This window comes from Hyperoodon ampullatus (assembly GCF_949752795.1).
Source record: "Hyperoodon ampullatus genome assembly, chromosome: 18".
Taxonomy (NCBI): Eukaryota; Metazoa; Chordata; class Mammalia; order Artiodactyla; family Ziphiidae; genus Hyperoodon; species Hyperoodon ampullatus.
This window is the reverse complement of record NC_136931.1, coordinates 41223163-41249716: the sequence shown is the minus strand read 5'-3', so window position 1 is coordinate 41249716 and position 26554 is coordinate 41223163. Positions and strand designations below refer to the sequence as shown.

Here is a 26554-nt window from a genome sequence, read left to right as displayed (position 1 = left end):
CCGTTTCTGCTTCCTCTTCTTTTCCTGGCAAATGGGATTCCAGTTTGGATCGGGTGACAAAAAATTGGAGGGAACACACTGATTCTCCCCAGTGCTGGAACTGGGGAAAACCAGGGGGGAACACAACTTCTGCTTTTGTCCTGGAGAGAAATCTTGAGGGTCCGGGATAACGGTAGCCACTTCCCTTTCCACTGCCACGGATCAGTTTAGGAAGAGCACGGGCTACAGTTCTGGCCGAGGAGACATGAGGGGCGTTCTGTTGGGCGCTGCTACAAGCTTTCCTCACTTTTAAAAAGGGGAACAAGGAAGAGAGGGAGCTGCTCTCTGCCCTGCACCCTCCGAAGGTTTGGGTGCTTGGCGTACAAGAGGGGATTCTTGCTGCTGCTGCTGCAGCCGACTTGCAGACGCTGGCCACTGCTGGCAGGCCTTGATTTCACCGTGGAGCCACTGGCACCACCACGTGTCCTGAGAGCTTAAACCTACGCTGACTCCTCTGTTATTACGGCCAAAAGCATATGCACTATAGGTATCTAAACTCACCTTTTTGCTGCTTTATCACTGCTACCTTCCCGCTCCTAAAACGTAAGCTCTGTGAGGGGAGGGGCCTGTCCCTCCATCACTATGTCCCCATCACATGGACTGGGCATTGTCTGGCACAGCTACAGCAGGTGCTTGATAAATGCTGGCTGCATTAATGTATGAGGCTCCTCCAGGGCAGGGACTCAGTCACTGTGGCTTCTGGGAGTGGCAGGGGCTCAAAAGCCTTTGCTGGATCAACAGGCAGGGAAGCCAGAAGACAGCTGCTTATGAAACCAATTTAATAATATATACAAGGAAAAACGTACAAAAACAACCTAACAAAGGAGACGCAACAGGGCTGGAGGTGCCCGTCCCAACTAGCTGCCCACGCAGAGGGCCAATGCCAGACCCTAGCTCGCCCTCCTCCTCCTACAGTTGGAAGGGCTCCACGGGACACCTTGCCCTGACGGTGGGATCCACGTGGTCCTGAAGCCGGTGCCACTTCATGTGGGCATTCCGACCCTTGATCTTGCCAAACACCCTGAGGAGGCACCAGAGGACACAGGGGTCAGGGCAGGGGGAGGCGGGTAGCCCTGAGGGGTGCACCCCAGAGGGCTGAGTGCAGGCGCTGTGGGAGCATCCAGGGAAAGGGCGGTACCTCTCACACTCCCGGGAGGGAAAGAAGCCCTGGACCTTCCTGCTCCCCGGCAGCTCAGGGGTCCACTTCGAGCTGGTGTTTGGGCTGGAGTTGGGGATGGACTCCCTCCTGTAACTCTCAGTAGTCCTCTGTAATTCGGGGGTTGGACGGTGGCTGCATTTCCTCCGAGGGCTACGAGTGACCTGCACAGGGGGCAGAGGTGATGAAAGGATGCTGACCACCCCGCCGCCCTTCTAAGGGAGAAGGAGGTGTCCAGAGCGTCCAGACGTCGCGGGGTGCACCCCCCCCACCGCCACCCAGATTAGATGTGTACAGGGCATCCAGATCCGTGCTGAACTCCTGAAGCCCTACCCTGAGACCCTCTACCTTCGCTTCTGTCCTGTCTGCTTCACCCAGCTCTCTCTTGACCCTCTTTTCCGGCACTGGGGCTCGGCCACAGTCAAACTTGATCATTATTTTCTGCGTGTAGTAGTACTCGACACACTGGGCTACTGTTTTTGTCTGGACCTAGTGGAGGAAGACAGAAGCCGGCTAAGGACAGTGCCTCAGGAGCAGCAGTGAGTATGGTCTTGACGCCCTAAATCCCCTCCCCATGGGGCCAGCCGCCACTTTTTGAAAGCCCTCCTGAAACGTCTCTCCCCTACGGCTTGGTATGCTCCTCTGCTACGGGGGACAGAGAATCACAAAGTCCTCCTGGGGATGAAGGAGTTCAGAGAGAAGCCACCAGAGTCACCACCATCTAAGCTCTGCACGATCTGAGCAACAAGGGTGGCCCAGGAAGGCTTCTCTCCAGGAAAACGCACACAAAGGTACACACGAGGATGCTCACTGTGACATCATGTGGAGCCACATGTCTACCGACAGGGACTAATTAAAGCAGAGTGTCCTTACGTGGTGGATACCTCATAGCCTTATGTGACAGCTAGGCAGAGCCCTCCAAAAAACTGAAGAGGAAGGAACACTTCCCAACTCATTCCGTAAGTTCAACATTTCTCTGATACCAAAGCCAGACAAAGATATTACAAGGAAAGAAAGCTACAGACCAATGTCCCTCATGAACATAGATGAAAAATTTTAAACAAAACTTTAAGAAACAGAATCCAAGTATATATATATATATATATATATATATATATATATATATATATACATACATATATATAAAGGACAATATACCATGACTACGTGGAGCTCATCCCAGAAACGTGAGGTTGGTTTAACAATCTAAAATCAATGTAATTCATCATATTAAACTTAAAAAAGAAAAATCATATGAGCATCTTGATAGGTGCAGAAACAGCATTTGATACAATCCAATGTCCATTCCTGATGGAAACTCTCAGCACAATAGGAATAGAAGGAACTTCTCTTCAACCTGATAAATGATACCTACAAAATCCCTACAGCTAACGGTGGAGTGGTTTCCCCTCAAATATCATGAACAACACAAGGATTTCCACTCTCACCACTTCTACTCAATACTGTACTGGTGGTTCTACAGTGCAAAAAGGCAAGAAAAAAAGTAAAGGCATCCAGGTTGGAAAGGAAGAAATAAAAGTGTCTTTATTGGCAGATGATATGACTGTCTATGTAGAAAATTCAGTGGAATCCACAAAAAAGTTACCAAAACTAGTAAGTTAGTTTGGCAACAATTCAGAACACAAGATCAATATAAAAATCAACTTTGTTTCTATACATACTAGCAACAAACCATTGGAAACTGAAATAAAAAACAATTCTATAACATCATAAAAAACACAAGTACTGGGCTTCCTTGGTGGCGTAGTGGTTGAGAGTCCGCCTGCCGATGCAAGGGACACGAGTTCCTGCCCCGGTCCTTGAGGATCCCACGTGCCATGGAGCGGCAGGGCCCATGAGCCATGGCCACTGGGCCTGCGCGTCCGGAGCCTGTGCTCCGCGGCGGGAGAGGCCACAATGGTGAGAGGCCCGGGTACCGCAAAAAAAAAAAAAAACCCAACAAAAACAGAAAAAAACCAAGCGCTTAGGAATAAATCTGACAAAAAGTATGCAACAACTGTACACTAAAAACTTCAAAACATTGCTGAAAAATTAAAGATTGAAATAGAGACATATACCCTGTTCACGAGTCAGAAGACTCAATATTGTTAAGGTAACAACTCTCCCCAGTTGACCTATAGAGTCAAAAACAGTACCAATCAAGTTCCTAGCAGGAATTTTTATTTTGAAATTGACAAGTTATTTCTAAAATTCATAGGGAAATAGAAAGGATCTAGAATACAAAAAATAACTTTGAAAAAGAATAACAAAGTTGAAGGACTAACATTTTCTGATTTCAAGACTTAGAATAAAGCTACAGTAATAAACACAGTATGGGAATAGCTTAATAAAAGACAAACAGATCAATGGAACACAATACAGCGTCCAGAAGTAGATGCATATATATATGGCCAACGGATATTTAACAAAGGTACAAAAGCAACTGAGTGGAGAAAGTATGGTCTTTCCAACAAAAGGTATTGGAACAATAAACATCCATATGCAAAAAATGAACTCACCTTGCACCAAATACAAAAATAAACTTACAATGGATCATAAATCTAGAAATAAAACCTAAAACTATAAAACCTCCAGAAGAAAACATAGGGGAAAATCTTTGTGACTTTGGGTTAGGCAAAGATTTCTTAGATACAACACGAGAAGCACAGTCTATAAAAGAGAAACTAGTAAGTTAGGCTTAAGCAAAATTAAAAACTTTTCTTCAAAAGACACTGTTAGGAGACTGACAAATTGCATATTGGGAGAAAATATTTCCAAAGCATATATCTGGATAAAGGACTGGTGTTCAGAACAAAATAAGAATTCCTACAGCTCAATAAAAACACAGACACTCCAATAAAAACAGAGGCAAAAGATATGAACACACAGCTCACCAGAGAAGGTGCACATATAGAAAAAAAACACAAAGATGCTCAGCATCATTAGTCATTAGGAAAATGGAGTCAGATGCTACTGTACACTAATTAGAATGGCTAAAATTAAAGAGACTTAGCATACCAAGTGTCGACGAGGGTGTGGAGCAACTGGACCTTTCATAACCTGCTGGTGGGAATGGGAAGTGGTATAGCCACTTTGGAAAACAGTTTGACAGTTTCTTAAAAAGTTAAACATACATCTATTATAAGTTATCCTCATTCCCCTCCTAGGTATTTATAATCCCACCCCCATCTTTGCAAAAAACAAAGAACCCAGTACATGTCCATACAAAGACTTGTACGTGAATGTTCAGAGCAGCTTTATCTGTAGTCATCAGTAACTGGAAACCGCCAACAGGTGGATGATTAAATGAACGGTGGTCCGTCCACACAGTGGTATACTCCTCAACAATAAAGGGATGAACTATGGGTACACACGACAACATGGATGAATCTGAAAATCATTAGGTTGAGTGTAAGAAGCCAGACAAAGCAGATCACATGCTGTATGATTATTCCATTTATATAAACCTCTAGAAAATGCAAACTAATTTAGAGTGACAGAAAGTAGACAAGAGTTGACTAGGGACCCGGGTGGCAGGAAGGAAGGGTTGCAAAGGGGCAGGAGGGAACTTTTGGGGGTGACAGATATTTTCATTATCTTGATCATGGTGGTGGTCTTACAAGTGTATAAATATGTCAAAAACATTAAATCTTACACTTTGATTATGTGCAATTTTGCGTACATCAAGTTAAAAAAAGAGGAAAATAATCAGCAGGATATTAAGTATATGATGTCATCTTTCTTTGGGAAAGTGCATATAGGTGTGTAAAAACCGTATGGGCAGTAAATACCTGTCAGGTTATCAATCAGAAGTAGGATTGTGGGGAGGGGCCTGGAGGGCTTTATTTTGAACATGGGATTCATTTCTGTACTGTTTGGGGTTGTTCAAAGCAATGGCATTTCAGTTGTCAACTGTTCACAGCATGAGCAGAGTATCGCCCCTGACAGGCCCTGCAGTTCTAGCGCCTCAGCCGTGAGAAGGAGCCTTGTCTACACCAGCCTGCCATGTTCGCCTTACCATCTTGTGTATCAAGTAGAAGTCCTTCTTGTAGGCAGAGAACGCCTTCTTAAAGAGCCTCTTCTCCATGGAGGTCCAGATGTCCGAACCTATTGGAGAAAGAGCCAAGAGGAGGAAGGCTGTTTCTCCTTCTGGGACCACAGCCACGGCTGAAGTGCAGACTCCCCTCCTTTTTCAGGCCACCGAGCGCCAATTATATGCCAAGATTTCTGCTAAGCCCCTTACTTGCTTTATCTCACACAATCCTCACAAAAACCTTAGCAGGTAGGGGCTATTACCATCCCCACTTGACAGGTGCAGCAACTTGAGGCTTCCTCTGGTTAAGAGACTTGCCAAGGGCAGGCGTGGGCCCCTGGTTGCCTGATTCCAACGCTGGAGTGCTCAACTGCGGAACCTGAGCCCACCCCAACCTGGCACCCCCCTTCTGGCCAGGAAGAGCCCACGAGGGAACCAGTGGAAAGGGGAAGGTTGGATCCAACTAGAGAACAGCACCCACTGAGTCCCCCAGAGAGGACGGGCCCTTCTGGGAGGGCAGGTGCAGGCCCCAAGAGAACTCCGGGAGGCACGTGCAGAGCTTGCCATGGAAACTGACTGGCTCGCAGGCACCTCAGCCAGGCCAAAACCACGTGGGCAGCCACGCTCGTTACCTGTGTAATGATAGTTGGCGAGAGGGTGAGTCCGTGACTTCTGGGGTCCTCTCAGTAAGAGGGTCTCCAGGGCAACCTGGAATGAGAGGAGTGGTGGGCAACTGTCTGAGGGAGGGAAGATGAGGTAGAGGCCCGCCTTCATTCTTTCATTCATTCAGAAAATATGTGCAGCCCTCCCTAAAGCCACCCCTACCCCAGGGCGACTCAAAGTGTGGTCAGTCTGTGGACTGGCCACCCGCTGTGAACCACTTGGGACACATTGCCTACAGCACTAAGAGGACTGTTGAGTGCAGCTGATGTTACCTTTTTCATAGCAAGATTTACTTCATGACGAAACAGTGTGTGGACTTATTCTGGCACAAGCTCCTTATTTCTTCAGGGAGCAGCATTTGGAGTGGCACTGCCCCCACCCTACCCCATTTTATGGTCCTCATAGAACTAATCATTATCTATCACTTTAAAAAAATGTATTTCATGTGTTCACTCTCCTAAAATGTAAGCCCTGCAAAGAGAGGGCATTTGTCTTGCTCAACAGCGTAACCCCGGTCAGGACTAGCTATGCAGTTTGCAGAACCCAGCGCAAAATGGAAACATGGGACGCTGTGCTCAGAAACTATTAAGAATTTCAAGATGGTGACAGCAGAGCATTAAACCAAGAATGGGCCCCTGAGCTGGCCCCAGCCTGATACCATGACATCACCAGGTAGCAGGTGGACCCAGTAAATGTGTGCTGATTACTCTGCTGAGCACCCACCATGTGCCAGCCACTGCCTCTCAGCTCCAGAAAGAGCACCATGTAGCCCTGACTCTTGGGTCTCCAACTCGGGTGACGTGACTTCCTCTCCCACTACACACAGTAGGACTTCTTCATTTTCTAAACTTCAGGATTGTGAGGAGGGTCCTTGGAGAAGGCAGAGGCATTTCTGTTGCATCACATGTTTTCATACACCATTTTTAATCAAAAAGTTAATGTTCAGTAAATAAACCAGATTAATGCAGGCCCTGAGTTGGTTCTGCTAGGCACGGCCTCCCCAGTGCCGCGCTGAGTGAGGTAATGCTGGAGGAACCCTGGTGCTCTCCTGTCACCCCAGATAAATAACTGACTGAGCCCGTATGTGTGCATTTCCCCTACGTTCAAAAGGACACCACCAATCTCAAAGCGACCAGGGAGAAGGGTGTGTGCCCAGCCTTTGGTTCTCGTAAGCTGCAAAGCCCCAAGTAGAAGGCACGTGTCTTGTGCCTAGAGCCCCTGGCCCTAAGAGAGCAGGGAGCTTCCCACAGCTCCTCTGAGCCCACCCTCGACTGCACCTCACCTGGATGTTGCCCTGGGCTTCATGCAGGCAGTGCAGAGCGAGCTCCAGGTTGGTGCCCCCGCCCGGCATCACGCCGGAGCAGGCCATGTTGCAGAGCTCGGTCACTGTTCCCAGCAGGCAGCCCGGCAGCGGGAAGGAGAGGAGACACAGAGGGTCAGCAAGTGCCAGAGAGGAAACCTCCCCAACAGCACAGATGCGGCAGGGGGCTCCTGTCACCATCTCCCTCACCTCTCTGTTACAAGCAGGCTGAGGGAAGGGAGGGACAAGGAGGACGGGCAGAAACCCTGCTCCTGGCACCTGCTCTGGATGGCCTGCCCAGCTACTGGGTGAGAGGAGAGGTGGGGCAAGGGACTGCAGCACAGCAAAGCAGTCCTGCGCTGAAGGCCAGCTCTGCCCACCCCACCCCCGCCTGGGGATCACTGCTTCTTGGTCAAGGTGAGAACTGGGAGGAGAAACCCCTTGGACATGGAGGAGGGCCCTCGGGAACCTGGCCCCAAAGTCTCAGCCACCTCTATCCTGCGTCTTCAGGTTGGTCATCACATCTCCTCATGGCTTCCAGACCGGAGTAGATACATGCTCGTCACTTCCAGCCAGTGATCTGTCCTGGAGCTCTGGGATCTCAGCCTGAAACCGGCTTCCTATGTTGATGTGTCTGAAATGAGGCCACACACATGGACGTAAAAGACATATGTGTGTGACCAAGATGGGAAATAAAAGAAAGATGTGCGGTGAGCCCTGCTCAGCAGGGCTGTGGAACCCACCTTTTGGCCATCTCTCAGACACAGGGAGTGCTCATCAGCCCAGTAGACACGCGCAGGTATTCCAGAGACCTCTTGAGGGATCCTTCCTTCCTTCCTTCAATTTGCTTTATTGCCAGATTTCTGGCTTCAGGCATTTGGGGTCTAGGACAGGGGAGGTATGTGCAGATACCTGACATTCTTCTGTATCCAAGGTAACATCCAAGCTACAAAAGAGTATCTCACTGCGGCCTCACCAATTCTATCTAGAACCCCAGGGTGCTGGGCATTCTGTCCCCAGAGATCCAACTATGGTATGTCTGGACAGAAGGAATATTGGGGAAACACCTGGAAAAATCCACCACTTCTCTCCTAGAGAGGCTCTGGATCTAGACCTGACTTTCCCGTGATGAAGGCTCCTTTGGGAAAAACCGACACTGGAATGCAAGGAGGGTACAAGCATCCCCACATTGCAAGGACCCTCAGGTTCTAAGTCTGTTCCAACTCACGGTTCAGTGCTGATCTTGCTGTTGTCCTTCACCACACTGATGCCAAAAGAGCCGTCCATGTGATCTGGAAAACACGCAAAGAAGAGCCTCAAGAAGACTGGCTACAACTGACCCATGAGGCCCTTTCTGCCTGCATTTCCAGAGCAGCTAAAAGCAGGCTCTTCAAGATTGAATGGTATACACACACTACTGTATATAAAATAGATAATCAACAAGGACCTACTGTATAGCACAGGGAACTATTCTCAATGCTCTGTAATAACCTATATGGGAAAAGAATCTAAAAAACAATAGATATGTGAATATGTATCATGAAATCACATTGCTGTATACCTGAAACTAACACAACATTGTAAATCAACTCTAATCCAATATAAAATTGAAAATTAGAAAAAAAAAGATTGCCTGGTATGGAGTTTCCTCAAAAATTAAAAGTAGAACTACCATATCATGCAGCAAACCCACTTCTGGGTATTCATCCAAAAGAACTGCAGTCAAGACCTCAAAAAGAAATCTGAACTCCCATGTTCACTCCAGCACTATTCATAATAGCCAAGATGTGGAAACAACCTAAATGTCCACTGACAAATGAGCACATAAAGGAAATGTGACATAAACATACAATAAAATACCATTTAGCCTTAAAAGGAAATTCTGCAATATGCAACAACATGGATGACCATTGAGGACATTATACTAAGTGACATAAGCCACTCACAGAAAGAGAAATACTGCATGACTCCACTTATATAACATACCTAAATTAGTTGAATTCATATTGATAGAATCAAAGAGTGTAAAATAGGGGTTACCAGGGGTTGGGGCAGTGGGAAACAGGAGGTTACTAATCAATGGGCATAAAGTTTCAATTAATCAAGCTCTAGAAATCTGCTGTATAACATTGTACCTATAGTCAACAATACTCTATTGCACACTTAAATATTTGTTAAAAGGACAGATCACAGATTAACTGTTCACATCACAAGAAAATAAAAAGATTGCATGGAAGGGGGATAAGACTTCTGAAAAAGTAGAGTAAGGAACTCGGCAAAACAAGAAATTTACTGATAAAAATCATTAAAAAAAAAAAAAGAACAGTAAGCTAAAGTCTCTGCAAGTTGTCCTAAAGGCATACAGCATTTTAAGAAATACTCATTCAAGAAAATCTACTAAATCTTGGGAAGAACAGTGACAGTCTGTGGCACTGGAGCCATGGCCCACTCCCTTACCCACCTAGCCCACAGCTCTTTGTAATGGAAGCTCTACCCAGGTAGGTGCAGCCAAGGAGGTGGGGGCTTCTTCTTCCCCTGGCTCCCATGCTTAAAGAATTAAAGTAAGATAAAATAAAAATTTCTCATCAAAGAGAAAATGCCAGGAAGAGATGGAAATTATTTTTTAAATAGAAACAAATGTGGACTTCCCTGGCGGTCCAGTGGTTAAGACTCCACGCTTCCACTGCAGGGGGCACGGGTTTGATCCCTAGTTGAGGAACTAAGATCCTGCATGCTGTGCGATGCAGCCAAAAAAAAAGAAGAAGAAGAAGAAGAAGAAGAACCAAATGGAAATAATTCAGAGGTTAAAAAAGTACAATAACCAAAATAAGGCTCAACAGTAGATCTGAGCTGGCAGAAGAAACGATCAGTAAACCTGAAGATACAAAAAAGGAGACTATGAAATCTGAAGAACAGAGAGAAAAATATGTAGGAAAGTGAAGAGAGCCTCAGAGAAATGTGAGATGTCATTAAATGCAACAATATATATGTAGTGGGAGTAACAGAAAGAGGGGAGAAAGGGACAGAATATTTAACGTATTAATGGCTGAAAATTTCCCAAAGTTGATGAAAAACAATATGTATATCCAGCAAACTCTACAAACTCCAAGAAAGATTAAACACAAAGAGCTCTATATCCAGACATAACATAGGCAAAATGTGCAAAGCATAAATAAAGATAAGATCTTGAAAGCAAAAAGGGAAAAACAATTTGTTACATACAAGGGCACTACAGTAAAATTAACAGCTAACTTCTTAACAGAAACAATGTAGGTTACAAGGCAATGGGATAATATATTCAAATTACTGAAAGTAAAAGAGTGTCAACCAAGTATCTTATATTCAGCAAATTATGTTTCAAAAATGAAGGTAAAATAAAGACACTCCCAGATAAATAAAAACTGAGAATACCTGTTGCTGGCAGACCTGTCTTACAAGAAATATAAAAGGTGAAATATTATTCAGCCCGCAAAATGGAACAAAGTACTGATATATAGTGCAACGTGGATGTAACCTAAAAACATCATGCTAACTAAAAGAAAGCATTCATAAAGGACCACATACTGTAGGATTCCACTCATATGAAATATGCAGAATAGCCACATCGATAGAGACAAAGTAGATTAGTCATTACCCATGGCTGGGGATGGGGAGGATGGAAAGGAGGGACTGCTAATAAGTACAGGGCTTCTTTTGGGGATGATGAAAATTTCTGAAAACTGATGGTAGTGATGGTTGCACAGCTCTGTGAATATACTAAAAGCCATTGAATTCTATACTTTAAAGGGATGAATTGTATGGTTTGTGAATTATATATCCCTAATTAAAATAAATACTAAAGAAAGTCCTTCAGATTGAAAGCAAATGACATCAGATGGTAACTTGAATCCAAACCAAAAAAAGAAAAGCAAAGCGCTAGTAAATATGGGTAACTATAAAAATCACTATGATTACATATTTCTTTTCTTTTCTTAAGTGCCTTAAAAAATAACTTCATAAAACAATATGTATTGTGGGCCTCTAACATATAGAAATATATGTGACAGTAACTGCACAAGGAGCACAGCTGCATTGGAGCAAAGGAATATCACCTCAGACAGTAACTCAAATCCACAAGAATAAATGAAGAGATCAGAAATGGTAAATAAGAAGGTTAATATAACAACCTCTATAAATCATGCTTGCTTTCCTTTATTCTCTCAGTGTTTTTACACGAAATAAAAGTATATAAAGCTATAAACATGACCAGTAAGGTATTACTGGGTCTCTCACATATAATAGCAAAAGAGTTAGAAGGAAGAGAGCTAGATAGGAGCAGTGTTTCTATATTTCATTGTTAGTGAGTTATTACACATCCTAACAGATTCTGATAAGACATATATTTTAAGTCCTAGAGCAACCACTAAGGAATGACTAAGAAACAGTGAAAAATTAATGGAAATAAAATGTTACACTAGAAAATACTCTCTTAATACAAAAGAAAGCAGGAAAGGAGGAACACAGGGACAAAAAGACATGTAACATATAGAAAATAGAAAGCAAAATGGCAGACGTAAATCCAACCATATCAATATAACATTAAACAAGAATGGATTAAACAAACCAAGCCAAAAGGCAGAGTTTCTAAGACTGGATAAAAAAACACATGATCCAACTAATGGTGTCTAGAGGTAACATGCTTTATTTTCAAAGACACAAATAGGCTGAAAGTAAAAGAAGAGAAAAATATATACCAAGAAAACAACAACCAAAAAAGAGAATGGAATGACTATACTAATGTCAGGCACATTAGACTTTAAAACAAAAAAATATTACTAGAGGTAGTGATAAAATTATTGTAATAATGACAACTGAAGTCACAATCACATCATAATGATAAAAGGTCAAGCCGTGAGGAAGATGTGACAATTACAAACATATACACACCTAAAAACAGGACCCCAAAATACAGCAAGCAACAAACGACAGAACTGAAGGATGAAATAAACCATTAAAAAATAATAGTTGGAGATTTCAATACTTTCAACAGTGGATAGGGCAGCTAGGCAGAAGATCAAAAAGGAAATTGAAACTAACTAGACAAAACAGACAAAATACAGCATTCCACCAAACATCAGTAGAATACATTCTTCTCAAATTCACATGGGACATTCTTCAAGACACTCTGGATCCTAGCCCATATAACATGCCTCAATAAATTTAAAATTTTAAAATAAATTTAAGGGAATTCCCTGGTGGTCCAGTCATTAGGACTCCACGCTTCTGCTGCAGGGGGGATGGGTTCGATCCCTGGTGGGGGAACTAAGATCCTGCAAACCACACAGCACAGACAAAAAAAAAAAAAAAATTACATAAATTAAATTGAAAAAGATACAAAGTATGTTCTCTGACCACAAGAGAATTAGATTACAAATCAATAAAAGGCAGCAATTTGGAAAATTCACAAATATGTGAAAATAAAGCAACACACTCTTTAATAGTCAGTGTATTAAACAAGAAGTGGAATGATAAATTAGAAAATACTTTAGCTGAATGAATATAAAAACACAACATACTAAAACTTACAAAATGTAGCTAAAGCAATGTTCAGAAGGAAATCTATAGCTGTAAAATGCCTGTATTAAAAAAGAAGAAAAATCTCAAATCATTTATGGTCAACTGATTTTCCACAAAGGTACCAAGACAGGGCTTCCCTGGTGGCGCAGTGGTTGAGAGTCTGCCTCGCGATGCAGGGGACATGGGTTCGTGCCCCGGTCTGGGAAGATCCCACATGCCGCGGAGCAGCTGGGTCCGTGAGCCATGGCCACTGAGCCTGCATGTCCGGAGCCTGTGCCCTGCAACGGGAGAGGCCACAACAGTGAGAGGCCCGTGGACCGCAAAAGAAAACAAAACAAAACAAAGTACCAAGACAATTCAATGAGAAAAGAACAGTATTTTCAAGTGCTGGAAGAACTGATGCATACATGCAAGAGAATAAATTTGGACTCCTACCTCATACAGTATATAAAAGTTAACTAAAGATTGATCGCAGGCCTAAGTTGGACTTCATCAAAATTAAAAACTTGTGTACTGCAAACCATATCATAAATAAAATGAAAGGACAACACACAAAATTGGAGAGAATTTGCAAATCATATATCTGATAAGGGGCTTGCATCCACACTATATAAGGAACTGAGACAACTCAATAATAAAAAGATAAGAATTCAATTTAAAAAATGGACAAAGGATCTGAACAGACATTTCTCCCGAGAAGATATTCAAATGGATAAGAAGCACATGGAAAGATGCTCAACATCATTAGCCATCAGGGAAATGTAAATCAAAACCACAATGAGGGGGCTTCCCTGGTGGCGCAGTGGTTGAGAGTCCGCCTGCTGATGCAGGGGACGCAGGTTCGTGCCCAGTCCGGGAGGATCCCGCGTGCTGTGGACCGGCTGGGCCCGAGAGCCATGGTCGCTGAGTCTGCACATCCGGAGCCTGTGCTCCACAACGGGCGAGGCCACAAACACTGAGAGGCCCATGTAGTGCAAAACAAACAAACAAACAAACACCCCACAATGAGCTACCACTTTACACCCACTAGGATGGTTATAATGAAAAAGACAGATAAGAAGTGTTAGCAAGGATGTGGAGAAACTGGAACTTTCATACAATGCTGGTGGAAATTTAATATGACCCAGCCATTTTGGAAAACAGTCCGGCAGTTCCTTAAACGGTTAGACATAGTTACCCTTTGACCCAGCAATTCCACTCTGACCTGTATACCCAAGAGAAATGAGGACTTATGTCCAAAAACAACTTATACATAAATGTTCTTAACAGCACTATTTGCAATAGCCAAAGGATGAAAACAACCCAAATGCCCCTCAACTGATGAATGGATAAATAAAATGTTGTCTCTCCAGAGAATGGAATATCATTCATCCATAAAAAGAAATGAAGCACTGATGCATAGTACAACATGGATGAACCTTGACAACATTATTCTAAGTGAACAAACTAGACACAGAATGTCACATATTGTATGATCCCAATTATATGAAATGTCCAGAATAGGGGGACCCATAGAAAACGTAGGTTGGTAGACTGGTGGTTGCCCAGGGCAGAGGAGCTGGGGGCTACAGGGCCTGTGTGTAACCGCTCGTGGATATAATCATCTGGGGTGATGAAAATGCTCTAGAATTAGATTGTGGGATGGGTGTACAATCCTAAGAATACACTAAAAAATCACTGTACACTTTAAATGGGTGATTCATATGGCATGTGAATTATATCTCAACAAAGCACTTTAAACAATTACTCGAAAGGGCAGGCAGAACGGCAGTTAGGCTAAATTGCATCTATTTTCTTTCTGGCTACAAAATTATAAGCACCTAGAAGGCTGCTGGGCCCAGATGGTCCTGGGATAGTTCTGAACAGCAACAGGACCCCCAGACCGGACCCAAGCGAAGGCCAGAGGGAATGGCTGGACCAAATTCTACAGGGGGCGGGGGTCTGGCCCCCCGCAGGCCTATCATGGGGTGATCAAGCTCACTCACCAAGCATGGCGCTGATGAGCCTGTCGGGACGGGCCCGGGCAGATGTGGAACAGAGAGTGTTGAAATACAGCCCAGAGCCCTCCCGGATGGGGTTGAGCATCGGGGGCGGCGTGTAGGCAGAGCACTGGGACAGTCCCTTCAGGAGACGGTCCACCAGGAACACGGGCGAGCACAGGCAGCTCTGGCGGCATCCTCCCGGGCCCGGCTCCCCCGACATGGAGGGCGGAGGAGGGATGAGCAGTGCCTTGGGCCGTGGGAGCTTCTTCCGCTTCCTGTGTTGGCTGCTCTCCTTGCTGTCTCTCTCTTCCCCGTCCTTCTCCTGTCCCTGGAGAAGAAGAGACTTCAGAACCACAGGGGTCACCTGAGGCCACCGGCCCCACAGCTCAGTCCTCAAGATGGCCTGAGAGTGGGAAAGGGTACTGACCAGCCAGACGCACACCCAGCATGGCCGTGGCCAGAGTCCTCAGCGCAGGAAGCCAGGCAGGGCCACCACGCGAGAGCCAGACTCCAGACCCTAAGCCGGGCGATATTTGAGGCTGGGGCCTTCTCAGGCACACACACCTCCCAAGGAGAGGCCCTCACTCAGACCATTTTGGAAATTCATGTCCGTTGTTAAAGTGACTGGCACTTAAAGTGTGGGGGACAGACGGATGCAACAGCATGACAAAAGGAACACCTGTTGCCCTCAAAATGACAGCAGCTCCTGGGAGACAAACAGTGGGCTCCATGCATCCCGTACCTGATTCCAGCATGAACGTCTCCAGGTGGGGTCTTCCAGCACAGGCTGAAGAGACGACGGCTTGAGCTTGCTACACTCTCTCTTACCTCCACGCAATCTCCCCTCCTCTCTGCCCATCTTACCCCTCCTCATCCTCCAGCTCTCAGCTGCAACACCCCCTTCCTCAGGCAGGGTCTCTGGTGCCCCCGGGGCTCCTACAGCTCCCTCTCCCAGCCCGGCCCGTTCTGGGTCGTCAGTGTCCGGGGATGGGTCTATCTACTCCGCTGGGCTGGGAGCCCCAGGAGACGGGGGCAGGCTTGTTGTGGTCGCTGCACTGTCCCCAGCCCTGCCCAGAACAGGGCCAGACACAAGGAAGTTCTAGAGGTTGAATGGATGAATGAACACGCAAATCAAGCTCTTCTAGAGTGAAGATTTGGGGGTTTTTCTCACAGCTCCCACTGGAAGCTGGAAAGCAGCTGGAAGGAAGTGCACCCACCTTGCTCCCCGGGGGACAGTTCGCTGGAGCCGCAGGCACCGACACATGGAACACCAAAGGGGCTGCGGTCATGGTGTCCAAGGACTTCCTGCCTCCCGGGGAACACTGCCTTCCCCCCTCGGGCCTCAGCACCTGTCTTGGTGACTTGCAAAACTCCATGCCACACACCTACACACAGAGAAGAGCCAGCCCTTTAAGAGACACAGTACATAGGGAGCAAGGGGCCCCTCTAGAGCAGCACAGCCCTGACTCCCGGCCCCCAGCCAGGCTCCCCACAGGAGGACGGCTCCATCCTGAGATGAATGGCAGCTTCCCGCCCCTTCACCTGCGGCTCCTGCTTCCCTCGAGGTGACGGCCACTGGTCGCTGTGAAAACACATGTGGCTGCTCAGCCCTTTCTCAGTATAAAACATCTGGCTGCAATTCTTGCAGACGTAAGTGCTCCTTCGCTCTGCCCAGTCTGTGGGACCACCATTGTGCTGGTTCCTGTGGGGAAGAAAGGGAGAATGGGACTCCGTCCCCAAACACTGATCCTCTGACAGACAGCTTTGGACGAATCCTAAAGAAATGGAGATGATGCCCCCGATTCTCCGTGACCTGGTGCTCGCCCCTTCAGGAGTGAAGCATCCAGAGCTCGCTCACCCAGGGCCAGCACATCAAAGCCACCAGAGGATTCCCGAGGGGTTTCGGAACTTACCAGCCACCTGCCATGTTCTCCTCCTTCATCGGGTGGGGGAGCCGGTAGATATTTCCACCCTGAAGACGAAAATACATCTGAGCCAACATATCAGAAATGAGATGCAAGAGTGAAAACTATAAGTCTTGGAAGAAAACACAGGTATAATTCTTGATGACCCTGGAGTAAGCAGTGGTTTCTTGGATGACTCCAAAACTAAACAAAAGACAGAAATGTTGGACTTCATCAAAACTTACAACTTCTGTGCTTCAAAGGACATCGTCAAGAAGTGAAAAGACAGAATAAGAGAAAGAAGTTGCAAATCATGTATCTGATAAGGGACTATGTATATTTCTGTATCTGTGATACCTAATGAACTCTCACAGCTCAAAAATAAAATCACAACGCAATTTAAAAATGGGCAAAGACTCTGAAGAGACACTTATCCAAAGAGGATATACAAATGGCCAATAAACACATTAAAAGATGCTCAGGATTATTAGCCATCAGGGAAATGCAAATTAAACCATAATAAAATTATCATTTCCCACCCACTAAGGTGGCTGTAATCAAAAGAACCAACTGGACAATAACAAGTGTTGGTGAGGATGCAGAGAAACTGCAGGCCTCATACACTCTGGGTAGGAATATAAAACAGCACAGCTTTTTAGAAAAGTCTGGCACTTCCTCCAATAGAATTACCCTAGAGCCCAGCAATTCCCCTCCTAGGTATTTTCCAAGAGAAATGAAAACATATGTCTAAACAATAATCTGTACACAAATGTTCATAGCAGCGTTATCACAATGGCCAAGAAGGGAAAACAACCCAAATATCTATCAGCTGATGAATGGATAAATAAAATATGGTGTATCCATACAATGGACAAGTTACCAGCGATAAAAAGGACTGAAGTTCTGACCTGTGCTACAGCACAGAGGAGCTCTGAGAACATCATGTGAAGTGAAAGAAGCAAAAGACACAAAAGGCCACGCAGCGTTCTGATTCCAATCACATGAAGTGTCCAGAATAGGCAAATCCATGGAGACAGAAGGTAGATGCATGGTTGCCAGGGGCTGGGAGGGATGGAGAGATTGTGGGTGACAACCAAGGGTGTGGGGTTTCTTTGTGCGGTGATGAAAGTGTTTTGGCCAAGAGTGGCGATGGGTGCATGACCTTGTAAACAGACTGAAAACCACTGAACGGTGCACTTCAAGATGGCGAATTAGAAGGCACGTGAATATTAAAGCTATTAAAAAAAAAAAGAGGAGGAGGTAGCTGTGGTGGGACAGGAAGGATGCTGGACCTCGGAACATCACGAAGAGACATGGCCGAGCTCTCTGCGCCCAGGACCTCGTGGGCACGATGTGGGAGGACACAAGCTGCTCCACAAGGGCAGACCGGCGCCAGGCCTGCAGCAGGAGCCAAGTCGGATTTGTGGACCTGTGATTCACAACCAGAATAGACACAGCATTTCACGTACAAATATCAAGGGCAAAGGAGCTCTGCCTTTACATTCTCTGAAGAAGTGAAGGAGGCAAATCCAAAAGGAAGCGAAAGGCAGAAAGCAAGCAAATAGAAAAAGTTTAGTGAAGAAACATGATGCAAAGTGTCTCTGACAACTCTAAAGCCCTGCTCTGTTTTGTGTGTGTGTGTTGCAGGGCGGAGGGTGATGGGAGGAACCATCACCCCTCTGGACCTTCAATCCCCCCTCTGTAAACAAACTGCATCTGACGATTTGCTGAGGTTATATACAGTGCCTGGACAAGTCAGAAACACGGACACAGGTAAGGACGAGACTCTGCCTCCTGCATGGTTAGGTCCCGTGAGAGGGCCCTGGTACCTGGATCCTGTTGAGTATCATCAGCTTGGACTTGGAGTCCCAGGGGGCATCCGCTGGAGGCCTGGCTGACAACGAGAACGAGGCCATGGCTACCTGGCTTGGAGAAGCCACACAGCACATATCCATTTTTACCTTCTCCTTCTGGAAGCCTGAAAAGCAAAAGCGCTGGGCCCTGGAGTTGCCAGAGAAGAGCCTGTAGCCTCCGCCCCAGGAGCAGGCCGGGCCCTCTCCACATTTTGTGGCCCTGGAAGCCGCGCCATTCTCAGCCTCGGCCTGCTTCCCTGGGAGGTGGGCTCTGGATGGCTCCTCCCCTCCTAACTGGGTCTGACGCAGGCTCCCGGGGGAGATGTCCCCCAGGTCCAAGGTCCCTCTCGAGGATCTCAACTGCTTCGCCAGAGAGGAGATGTCTGGGTTCCCAGGAGGGTCCAGGGACGACGCTGTGAGGGCAGGTGGAACAGCAGCCACTTTTGGTCTTCCCTTTGTGTCCTACCTCACGCTGCTGGGGGAGGCCTCTGTGGGGAAAGAGGGTGTGGATATTCTCCTGCGGGCTAGGGATCCCTCTGGCTCAGGGTTCACGGGGCCAGCATGGAGAGAGTCAACAGTGGGCGCCATAGGTGGGGGCTGCTGTGGCCACGGCCCCTGCAGTGACTTCAGGGCAACTTGCTTGCCGTCGGGTGTGGGAAGCTGGGAGGAGGCGGCAGCCACCTGGGTGTGGGAGAAGATCCGCTGGGACTTGGGGATCATCTGGAACACCTGCATCTGCTCGTGCCTCACCAGAGACTCCTGAGACTTCAGGAAGAGCTGCCGGAAGAGCGGCGTGGCATCCAACAGGAGGCCACTGGACTTCTGGCCGTTCTGGGGGCCAGGCTCACCAGGGTTCTGCCACGACAAGGAGTCACAGTCGAACTTGCTCTTCTTGGAAGCCCAGGAGTCCTCTTCCCGGCTCGTGCTGGCATATCTGGGGTCACCCGAGGCTTCCATCGGTGCCTTCAGGAGGATGGGAGGGAAAGGCGGCGTGTCCTCCACACGGTGCCCCCGCTGGGTGAGGGCTCCCCCGCAGGGGAGTCGTTGCTGAGCCCGGGGCAGGCCCGGAGCCCTCGTGGGACGGCACTGCAGAGGGCTTGTGGACGACAAACATACTGTTTCCTTAGCTCTCAGGGCAGCCCGACAGGTTTCAGAGCCACTGGAAACTGTGGTCTGATGGCTCGGAACTGGCGGGGACAGTCTGGCCACGGAACAGAGGCAGGCAGGCAGGCAGGGGAGCGCCCTCGGGCCAGCCCTCCAGGGATGATGGGGGCTGGAGCAGCGGCAGCTCCGGCTCGGCTGGGTCGGGGCCGCTGTTCTCCGCTGCATGCGAGTGGATGGCTGTGAAAAGGTCCGTGGCAGGCTCCTTCCGTGGGGACCAGGGCTCCTCGGGAACCTCAGTGCCCAGGGCTCCTGGGGCCGCCGGGGTGCTGGCTGGGCCGCAGAAGGAGGACCCTGACGAGGGCAGGGAGGAACAGGCCGTGATCCTCCCTTCGCCGCTGTCTGAAGGCCCTCCCGGGGCTGGCCTGGGAGAAGGGATCTTCTGGAAAACGATGCTGTTCACGATACAGCGCAGGAGGTCTCGGTTGGGCAAGAGGGAGCTGGGGGATGGGGCTTCCGGGGGCACCAGGGACCACAGGCTCGCGGGTGCGGGCTGGTTGGCAAACTCGTGCGCGTGGGGTGAGTTCCCGCAGGGCTCCTCCTCCGGGGGGGCCTCCTTGAGGATGCACAGGCCGTGCTGGACCTCATAGTGCCGGTGCATGGAGCGGTAGTCGCAATAGCTCTTGCTGCAGCCCTGCTCAATGCACACAAAGGGCTTGGTCTTCTGGTGGGTGAGCATGTGCCCGGTCCTGGAATCACATGAGGAGAAAGTTAGTGGGTGTCTCGGAGTGGGTCACCCACTGCAGGAACCCAGGCGTGTCCCCAGGGGGCAGCAGCATCGCAACTCAGAAACTGTGCTCAGACCCTATGAGGAACGACCCCTGATACGGCCAAAGCCGTCTGGAAGGGGGAGCTCTTGCCCTCACCCCTAAGCAAACCCCTAATCTGAGATTAAAAAAATCAGTGGGAGGGCTTCCCTGGTGGCGCAGTGGTTGAGCGTCCGCCTGCCGATGCGGAGGACACGGGTTCGTGCCCCGGTCTGGGAGGAGCCCACATGCCGTGGAGCGGCTGGGCCCGTGAGCCATGGCCGCTGAGCCTGTGTGTCTGGAGCCTGTGCTCCACAACGGGAGAGGCCGCAACAGTGAGAGGCCCATGTACCGCAAAAAACAAAAAAAAAAAAAACAAAACAAAAAAAAAAAAAAAAAAAAAAAATCAGTGGGAGCCAAGTCAGAGTTCCCCAAAGTGGGTTCCTAAGGAACACCAGTCTCCAGAGTTGCTCCCTGAGGACTTGGGCTCAGCTGGCAAATAAGTTTGGAAAAAACACTCTTTACTTCTTGGAGGTTCCTAGTAGCAAACTGAAAAGCCACAGAGCAGATAAAGAGATATCTGTTGAACTTTCCATGTCTCTCCAACTTATTTGCCCACAAAACCATTTTTTTTTAAATAGACCCGTTTAGCATCCCCGAGAATCAGAGAACCAGAGTTCTGAGAATGCACTTGAGGAAATGCTAACTTGGGGATGATCCTTCCTTGAACAAAGGAGTCTTTGCCTTCCCACAGGAGTCCTCTAGACAGCTACCTGGGAGCCCCACAGCAACAACAACAAAAACCCAAATGTGCCTATAATTTCTGCAAATATAAAAGAATGCAAGTATGTATTATATTTACATCATACTTATACCTGCATTAATATATTATAAATAAAAACAAATTGGTAAATCACCCTCTGGGTTCCCAACAATCCTACTCCGGATGGTTCTAATCAATGGGACCCAGTAAATAATGAAACCCTTTCCCAAACGTGGACCCTCGGCCTCCATCTGAGGGAAGCAGCAGAGAGGGCATCTGGAGACCCACTTTCTAGCCCTAACTGGTACCAGCTTGTGACAGGAGTAAATCATTTCCCATCCTTAATGGCGAGAGGGGAGAGGACACAATGAAAGCGGGATTCATCGAAGCCTCAGTAAAGGCTGGGCGAGCTGTAAACATGCAAGGGATCGTCTTCTCCCACTTACGAGTCTCTCAGTTTGAAAGTCTGTCTCTCCTCCCTCGGCAGCAAGAAAAGCTTATCATTTCTAAGACATGAAGAACAAACGGAATTCTGCTCCTCTTACACTGAGCTTGCTTTTTAAAGTCAAGTTTTGAAAAAAACTGAGTTAATAAAAGGGGGAATTAAAAAAGGAAAAAAGAGAGTGAACACTCCATTGCCATGTTCTAGAAACAGGCATTTCAGAACCCCTCACGCCCTGGTGTTATCCCAACATATATTCCTCATGGAGTGCATATCTGTTCTCCTCAGACACCTACCAGGGACTCTGAAACTTTCTCTACACAGTTAGCCCAACTCCCTCCATGAAAAAATTGCCTCTGGAGTGTGATTTTAAAGGACAAGGGTCCTGTCTGCAAATCGCAGAGGCGCTCTCCTCACTGCAGTGAATCTGGAGGCTGGGGAGGGCGGGCTGTCCGGGGCAGTGTAGGCCCTGCCCCCCCCAAACACTGGCCGTGGGAGGAGCACAGGTCGCACACACCTGGGACACCCGACAATGGGGGGCGGTGCAGGTGGATGGGAGGGGATGCAAAAGAACCAGGAACACGCCCAGCCCCCAAGAGCCCCCTGAACAGACATCCCAACCAGACTCCTACATACAGGTGGTCCTGACGCTTAAAGGCCTTGCTGAAGATTTTGCACACGTGTCTCCTCTCCTGGCTGTGCGTCAGGTAGTGCTTGCTGAGAGAACTGGCGCTGCTGAACACCTTCCCGCAGAGGCTGCAGTCCAGGAGTGGGTTCTGAGGGGAACTGTGCTGCCGCTTTCCTTTCCTTGTGCTCCCAGACGTGGCCCTGCCTCCTTTGTTAGCCTCTTTGGGCACCTTGAGCATGCCTAGCCCCAGGTCTAGACAGAGGGAGAAAGCACAGCTTATGAGATCCGGGGACAGCGGAGCCCGGGCGGAAGCACTCTACCACCCTCGGACCAACTTCAGCAGCTGAGTCCAAATCAGGGAGTTGGCCGAGAACCCCAACTTCAGCAGCTTCACTCGCAGAGAAAACCAGGCTTAGCACCAGGTGAGGGGGAGAAGGGACCCTGGTCAAGCCACACCTCCAGGGCGGCACCCAATCTTGAAGCCACACTTGGGGGGTAAGGGAGGGGACAGCAACAGTCTGAGATCTTCCAGGACAGAGTGACTGGACAGGCAGGACTTCATGACGGTAACATCAACAGCACACTTGCAAGTGCAATCCAGAAATGCACAATGCAAAATCTTAGAAAAGTTTAAGTCCTTTCTCCCAGCCAATTCCACTCTGGGTTTTTAATTAAGGAAATTAAGGCAGATCTGTACAAATTAACGGAGATCTTGCAGTGAACTGCAAGCGAGTTAACTGTACCATTGTTTTTCCTGGTGAAATGTGAGAAACCACCTAATAACTGACACGAGGGCAGGTGGGTGACTGCATTCTGGTCTCAATGGTCTATGGCGCAGGCATTTAAGATACAACTGTAGGAAAATATCCATTCATGTGAAAGGATGTTCATGCTGTACCACTAAGTGCTGTGCCACTAACAAGAGGATTGTTGAAAAACGGAATGATCTAGTCTTTAAAAGGGAAAAATAAATTTGAATAGAAACAAACAGAATGGGATTGATTGGTAGCATCATGGATCAACTTAATTTTCCTTTTCCTATATATCTGAATTTTCCATGTTTCTGTACTCCTTGGGTAAATTAGTTTTTTTTTTATAATTTCATTTTTGATTTTTTTTTCTTTGACCCATGAGTTATTTTAGAAGAGTGTTCTTTAGTTTCCAAATACTTGAAGATTTTTTCTCTTATTTCTTTTATTTATTTATTTATTTTTGGCTGCATTGGGTCTTGATTGCTGCGTGAGCTTTCTCTAGTTGTGGCGAGTGGGGGCTACTCTTTGTTGCGGTGTGTGGGCTTCTCATTGCAGTGGCTTCTCTTATTGTGGAGCATGGGCTCTAGGCTCACGGGCTTCAGTAGTTGTGGCACGCGGGCTCAGTACTTCTGGCTTGCAGGCTCTAGAGCGCAGGCTCAGTAGTTGGGGCGCATGAGCTTAGTTGCTCAGCGGCATGTGGGAGCTTCCTGGACCAGGGCTCGAACCTGTGTCCCCTTCACTGGCAGGTGGATTCTTAATCACTGCGCCACCAGGGAAGTCTGCAATACAGTATTCTTAAATTAACATATGTACTTTTGTGTGTGTGTGTGTCGTACGCGGGCCTCACTGTTGTGGCCTCTCCCGTTGCGGAGCACAGGCTCCGGACGCGCAGGCTCAGCAGCCATGGCTCACGGGCCCAGCCGCTCCGCGGCATGTGGGATCTTCCAGGACCGGGGCACGAACCTGGGTCCCCTGCATTGGCAGGCAGATTCTCAACTACTTTGCCAACAGGGAATCCCCACTTTTTTTTTTTAACGTAAAATGCTACTCCACATTGAATAGACTATAGTATAGTGTAAACATAACTTATGGGCAATGGGAAAGAAACAAACAAAGCTCCTATGATTGGCCTTATTGTGGTGGTCTGGAACCGGACCTGCAGTAGCTCTGAGGTATGCTGATACTTGAGTGACGGCAGTCAAAACTGAGAGCAGAGGTTCTCTAACTCTGGTTTCATTAAGAAATAGCTGGTGAGACTGTGTTCAAAATTCAGGTTCAAACACACCTAGTGCCCAGATCTTAGTTTTTAATACTATTCTCCAATAAAAGTAACCAGGGCTCCATGGATAAACGGCTGGTTCTAGGACTGGGCAGGAAATTATACAGGATGTGCTTAGAGTATCTTGTAGTTCCAGAACAGAAGTCTCTCAGCCTCCATCTCGTTGTCTCTCTCTCTCTCTCTCTCGCTCGCTCGCTCGTTCTCTCTCTCTCTCAATCTCACACACAAACACACACACACACAAATGGGGTATGTCAAAGAGACACAGGAGCCAACTGAAAGAGCTCCCAATAGTCAAAGCTGGAACAACTTGAGTAACAAAGTAGCACTGGATAATAATCCAGTCTATAAAATCTCCGTGAGCCCATGCTGATATAAATGAATGACTGAACAAAGAAATAAATGGCCGTGCATGATTCCAAATAATTTGTGTGGCTATTCTGCCCTCAAGAAGTTGAAGCATGACTCTTCACACCTTACGCATGAACTGTGCACAGTGACTTCCTTCCACAGATGACAGTATTGGGGGCGGGGACTAAGTTTACAGCATAGAAACATGACAAACCTTGTCAGCCAGGTGGTGGAGGTTAATGTCAACAGTGGCAAGTCACACTGATACTGTGCACCCTGAATACCATGTGAGGACAGTGGCACTTCACTTCTGTGGTCTTCCTCCCCCTCGGATCATAAGAAACATAAGACAAACCCCAGCTGAGGCACATTCTCCAAAATACCTGACCACGACTTCTCATAACTGTCATCAAAAACAAGGAAAGTCTGGGAAACTGTCACAGCCATGAGGAGCCTAAGGAGATGTGACAACTAAATGTAATGTGGTGTCCTGGGAGGATCCTGGCACAGAAGAGGGACATGAGGTAAAAACTAATGAAATCTGAATGAAGCATGGACTTTAGTTAATAATAATATAGCAATATTGGTTCATTAATGGTAACAAATGTACCATACTAATGTAAGATAAGAATAGGGGAAACTGAGTGTGGGGTATATGGAAATTCTCTATACCATCTTCCCAATTTTTATGCATATCTAAAAACTAGTCTTCTAAGAAAGTTTCTTTAAAAAATTTAAGTTCCAGGGCCCTACCTCCAATGATTCAGATTAGGAAAGTGTGTGGTGGGGTACAGGAATTTGCATTTTTCACAGGACCCCTAGATGATTACGATGCAGATAATTTGGGGTTGAGAAAACACTGTTTTCTGGGGGTGGAGTTTGGCTGGGGGGAGGTAATTCATAAGAAACCTTTGCCCAACTCTCTTCTTACATTCAGAAATTCTTCTGGACCACCCACTTGTGCTTGCCACTGTAGTCTGACCGCAGATAAGATGGGGGTGAGTTTGGATAACCACAAACAGTTTGGGTTCCCTGTCCCTCTAAGCAGCACTATTGTAAAAGCTTCCAATTGTTTAAAGCTGTTAAGTTTCAGCTTAATTTCTTACACAGCAATAGATAACTAATATACCACCCGACCATGAAGCCAGAGACTTTCATTTCCACTGTCATCGGGCTTCACTTGTTATGGAGCGTGGGACCCACACGGTGACAGCAACAGCATGAGTGCTCAGGTCGTACGGGGCACCTGCCAATATCCGATTTACATTTTTCTCATCAAGGCTTCCCTGGTGGTGCAGTGGTTGAGAATCTGCCTGCCAATGCAGGGAACACCGGTTCGAGCCCTGGTCTGGGAAGATCCCACATGCCGCGGAGCAACTAGGCCCGTGAGCCACAACTACTGAGCCTGCACGTCTGGAGCTTGTGCTCCGCAACGAGAGGCCGTGATGGTGAGAGGCCCGCGCACCGCGATGAAGGTGGCCCCCGCTCGCCGCAACTACAGGAAGCCCTCGCACAGAAACGAAGACCCAACACAGCAAAAAAAAAAAAAAAAAAAAACAGTTCAAGGGCATTAACAACAAACCAACCAACCAGATACATGGGGGTAGGCGTTTTGCATCCCTGTTACAGAATGAGAAAACTGAGACTCAAACAGGGAAAATGACTTGCCCAAGGTGGCAAAGAAGGAAGAAGAGCCAGGCTGTAAATTCTGGTTCATCTGATGCCAGAGTCCTTTCCCCAACCACAGTGCCCACACCGCTTCCAACTCAACTTCCTCCTCTGCTCCTCCTCCCTCCCCGTCTTTTCAGATGTACTGACCTGAAACCTGGCCCTTCTGTGAAGCCTCCTGACACCACCATTTGCCCTGCTCCCCTAGCCAGGCCCTCCGAAGGCAGCACACAGTTACAGACACAATCACGCCTTTAAGCCATCAATCCTCTGAGGTG

General features: G+C 47.4%; 1 pseudogene across 1 annotated transcript in view; it reads right to left on the bottom strand.

The window, feature by feature from the left end:
- Positions 1-948: 948 nt before the first annotated feature.
- Positions 949-26554, bottom strand: part of LOC307066102 (zinc finger protein 541-like) — a 59073-nt pseudogene continuing 33467 nt past the window's right edge. Inside the window, exons 2-15 of the transcript in view lie at positions 22235-22478; positions 18463-20336; positions 16643-16701; positions 16272-16431; positions 15947-16114; positions 14733-15057; positions 8420-8483; positions 7683-7825; positions 7174-7277; positions 5861-5936; positions 5214-5302; positions 1544-1684; positions 1178-1359; positions 949-1060 (exon numbers count right to left, since the gene is read on the bottom strand). The product of the transcript in view is annotated as a zinc finger protein 541-like (transcript). The remainder of the gene's footprint in view (positions 1061-1177; positions 1360-1543; positions 1685-5213; positions 5303-5860; positions 5937-7173; positions 7278-7682; positions 7826-8419; positions 8484-14732; positions 15058-15946; positions 16115-16271; positions 16432-16642; positions 16702-18462; positions 20337-22234; positions 22479-26554) is intronic.